Raw genomic sequence first — 4647 nt, 5'->3', positions numbered from 1 at the left:
GGCGTCTGCCACTGCTAACATGTTTGTCGCTTTTGTGGCAGCATTTTAATCATGAGGTTGCATCATTTTGCACTAGATCATGACATTGCCTTACATATATAAAATGTTGTCTCAACATTCAAACGTTCATCCAGATGCATACAACACATTACAATGTCGACACAATAATTAAGAGTAATAGTGAGGAAACATAGTAAGAAGTGTAGGGCAACAAACATGTCTCATTACATAATTAACAGTTTTACAAGTTGTTTTAAATGAGTTTTATCTACCGACCGACTCGGGATGTCTGCAGTCGACGAGAACAAGTCATCACGTCCTTCAAATGTAGTCAGGTTTGTCGTATAGGGGGGTTTGGGGAACGCTATGCTCTTAGCTGTAGGTCTCACAGGTCACACATACATATACATGACAAGAACGAATAATAATTGCACTTTTTAAGCTCGTAAATCTCATAAACCAGCCAGCCATCCGCTCAGGTGTATAGGAGGGCACCCGACTGTAGATGCTCTTAGCTGTAAGTCTCACCGGTCACACATACATATACTCTAAACGAAGAAGTAGTGACTAAACACTCTTATATTTTTTTACGGATGGAGTACATGAATATTTGCACTTGATTTAAGCAGGATCATTCTCAATTCAGAAGTACGATCATGAAAGAAGCACCTATCACTACACAAGTACAAAGATAGCAACCCAAATGCACTCACAACACACTAACCATTACTGTGATAAGTACCAAAATTGGATTACTACATAGTAGTAAGTAGTATCTGTGAGCAGTACACAAGTACCTAGTGACATAGATACACCCTCAGCACACTAATCATTACTGAGATAAGTACAAAGATTAAATTACTACATAAGTAGTATCTGCCATCAATACAAAGTACCCAGATAGTGACATATATAAGTACAAGATTATATCACTAGTAAGGGTATAAGTTGGTACGCGGTTCTGCCCCCAGCTCCTCGTCAGATTTCACTGTAACATTGACGACCTCTCTCGTGCACGACACTCTTATGGGGAATGAGATGCTCCTATTGATGCCCAAAGCCCCACTGCCTCTGGCTATCAACAGGAAATTGCCGTTTGAGCACTTGGCCAGCCAAACTTGTCGGCCACCAGGATCGACTGCTCCATAACCAACAACATCAATTGAATGTGCAATTTTCCTGTCATAAATTTCAGACAGGGAGAAGTTGGGCCCTTCCAAGACACGCACGCCATCCTAACATATGATAATTCAGGCATGTGAGAAAAGAAAATGTACAAACGTGGAATTCTAATCTTTCAGAGAGGAAAATACCTCTACATCTGCATAGAACTCGACATCTGCCCCGATTGTTGCACAGACAGGCTACTGAGCCACCTGCCACTTCAGAACATGTTCTGAAATGCTTGTGTAGTTCGCAGCGTCATCTATCATCAAGCCAGGCGCCTAAATAAAATAACAGAATTCAGGTTAGATCTAGTTGAACAAAAATAAAATCAGAATTGGAATTCAGAGTATTATAGGATTTGGCGTACAGTCAATTTCTTGGGAACACACTGCTTTCCTATGTATGGGTAGTGCTCTGAAAACACAATCCCTCCATTCCTTTTGATGTAGAGCAGGGCCTCATATGCTGTACCACCTTCACATCCACGATTCCGTAGATGGCTGCCATCTATGCTGTTCCGAGAGTTTGAATAGTTGTCCTGTTTCAATGAAGTGGAGGCCTTCCAGTGAAGCAGCAGCTGAAAAGCTGAAACAACTACCTAAGACATTTTCAAAGCATGTCGATTAGAACACTTAAATTAGAATCAGAACTGCAGTGCTAGTGGAATGAATAAAATCATGGTAAACTTGATAGTACAAGGCTGATTGCAGAATGAACAGCCATATGATCATTTTAGAAAATATTAAGAGAAAGTCAAACTTTCTTATAGATGCAATCTGCAATGTAACAGAACCCAACCGGATAACATAACTCTGCAATGTAATAAAACCCAACTAGATAACATATATTCAATTAAATGTAATAAACCCCAATCAGACTGCATACATCATGCACAAAGGATTGTTGAGCTTGCAATTACAAACAGATTTATCTATACAGCAGTTCAGCTTGCAAGGCAAAAAGCCCCATTTTAGAACAAAGGATTGTTGAGCAAGGCAAGAGTCAAGACGGTTGGAACAATCTAAGCAGTATATTATCTGCAAGACCTTCCAAGCTGATATTAGACTAGCAGAGTCAAGATCAAAAGTGCAAATTACCACATTCGCCCTGGTTTTGCAGGGGTGTGACAGCGCCAAATTTCACCCAATCCACATATGTCGGTAGCCCATCAGAACCAATTGGACCGATAGCACCCGTCGGATAGTCCCCCCAATGTTGGGGCCAGTTGCAGCAGGCGATTCCTTCGCTCCAATTTTGGGGTCGACTGGGGCAGACTCATCTCCTGTAATTTCAGGATGATCCCAAGGTCAACCAAACGAGAATTGCCGACGGACTAATGCGTGCAACTAACCTCGAGGGATGCAATTAACAACGAGCAAAGTGGTATACGAATAACCTCACCTGATGAGGACGAAAACGCGACCACGTGCCGAGGAATGCCCTGCGACGGCGTAGATCGGGACAGAGAGATGACCCTGCCAGCCTTAGCGAGCCTCATAAGTAGAGCCATCGTTGCCGAGGGTCACTGGTGACGGCGGCGAGGGTCACTGGTGGTTAGCGAGCCTCATAAGTAGAGCCCTCAACCAAGATCCATGATGATCCACTAGTCTCCAATTCAAATATTTCAAATTGTGCTTGCTGCAAGTTTGGACCATAATTGCCAAATTTGATGAAATTCATTTGTTTTCTCCTCCTAAAAATCTGAGAAAATTCAGGCAGCCTCTGGATGCATTGAGAGGTCACCTCACCAAGTCCCAGCTCCAGAAATTTTTTTCTTCATGCCAAATCATTTCGTCGAACACCTGAAGGACACTGTTACTGTCAAGTTCAAAAGTTCAGAGATACAGTTTCAGTGAGCCGTCACCAGTGACCCTCGCCGCCGTCACCAGTGACCCTCGGCAATGATGGCTCTACTTATGAGGCTCGCTAAGGCTGGTAGGGTCATCTCTCTGTCTCGATCTACGCCGTCGCAGGGCATTCCTCGGCACGTGGTCGCGTTTTCGTCCTCATCAGCTGAGGTTATTCGTATACCACTTTGCTCGTTGTTAATTGCATCCCTCAAGGTTAGTTGCACGCATTAGTCCGTCGGCAATTCTCGTTTGGTTGACCTTGGGATCATCCTGAAATTACAGGAGATGAGTCTGCCCCAGTCGACCCCAAAATTGGAGCGAAGGAATCGCCTGCTGCAACTGGCCCCAACATTGGGGGGGACTATCCGACGGGTGCTATCGGTCCAATTGGTTCTGATGGGCTACCGACATATGTGGATTGGGTGAAATTTGGCGCTGTCACACCCCTGCAAAACCAGGGCGAATGTGGTAATTTGCACTTTTGATCTTGACTCTGCTACTCTAATATCAGCTTGGAAGGTCTTGCAGATAATATACTGCTTAGATTGTTCCAACCGTCTTGACTCTTGCCTTGCTCAACAATCCTTTGTTCTAAAATGGGGCTTTTTGCCTTGCAAGCTGAACTGCTGTATAGATAAATCTGTTTGTAATTGCAAGCTCAACAATCCTTTGTGCATGATGTATGCAGTCTGATTGGGGTTTATTACATTTAATTGAATATATGTTATCTAGTTGGGTTTTATTACATTGCAGAGTTATGTTATCCGGTTGGGTTCTGTTACATTGCAGATTGCATCTATAAGAAAGTTTGACTTTCTCTTAATATTTTCTAAAATGATCATATGGCTGTTCATTCTGCAATCAGCCTTGTACTATCAAGTTTACCATGATTTTATTCATTCCACTAGCACTGCAGTTCTGATTCTAATTTAAGTGTTCTAATCGACATGCTTTGAAAATGTCTTAGGTAGTTGTTTCAGCTTTTCAGCTGCTGCTTCACTGGAAGGCCTCCACTTCATTGAAACAGGACAACTATTCAAACTCTCGGAACAGCATAGATGGCAGCCATCTACGGAATCGTGGATGTGAAGGTGGTACAGCATATGAGGCCCTGCTCTACATCAAAAGGAATGGAGGGATTGTGTTTTCAGAGCACTACCCATACATAGGAAAGCAGTGTGTTCCCAAGAAATTGACTGTACGCCAAATCCTATAATACTCTGAATTCCAATTCTGATTTTATTTTTGTTCAACTAGATCTAACCTGAATTCTGTTATTTTATTTAGGCGCCTGGCTTGATGATAGATGACGCTGCGAACTACACAAGCATTTCAGAACATGTTCTGAAGTGGCAGGTGGCTCAGTAGCCTGTCTGTGCAACAATCGGGGTAGATGTCGAGTTCTATGCAGATGTAGAGGTATTTTCCTCTCTGAAAGATTAGAATTCCACGTTTGTACATTTTCTTTTCTCACATGCCTGAATTATCATATGTTAGTATGGCATGCGTGTCTTGGAAGGGCCCAACTTCTCCCTGTCTGAAATTTATGACAGGAAAATTGCACATTTAATTGCTGTTGTTGGTTATGGAGCAGTCGATCCTTGTGGCCGACAAGTTTGGCTGGCCAAGT

The 4647-nt window shown here is 42.8% G+C and overlaps 2 long non-coding RNA genes across 2 annotated transcripts; one reads left to right on the top strand and one right to left on the bottom strand.

The window, feature by feature from the left end:
* Positions 1-726: 726 nt before the first annotated feature.
* Positions 727-2721, bottom strand: LOC109734163 (uncharacterized). The gene is made up of 5 exons (XR_012186812.1): positions 2569-2721; positions 2265-2449; positions 1557-1765; positions 1314-1445; positions 727-1235 (listed from the first exon to the last, which is right to left on the bottom strand). It is a non-coding gene; the product is annotated as an uncharacterized lncRNA (long non-coding RNA).
* A 575-nt stretch (positions 2722-3296) lies between these two features.
* Positions 3297-4311, top strand: LOC141025327 (uncharacterized). The gene is made up of 2 exons (XR_012186811.1): positions 3297-3485; positions 3985-4311. It is a non-coding gene; the product is annotated as an uncharacterized lncRNA (long non-coding RNA).
* Positions 4312-4647: the final 336 nt, after the last annotated feature.

This window comes from Aegilops tauschii, chromosome 6, assembly GCF_002575655.3.
Source record: "Aegilops tauschii subsp. strangulata cultivar AL8/78 chromosome 6, Aet v6.0, whole genome shotgun sequence".
Lineage (NCBI taxonomy): Eukaryota > Viridiplantae > Streptophyta > Magnoliopsida > Poales > Poaceae > Aegilops > Aegilops tauschii.
This window is presented reverse-complemented; position numbering and strand designations above follow the sequence as displayed.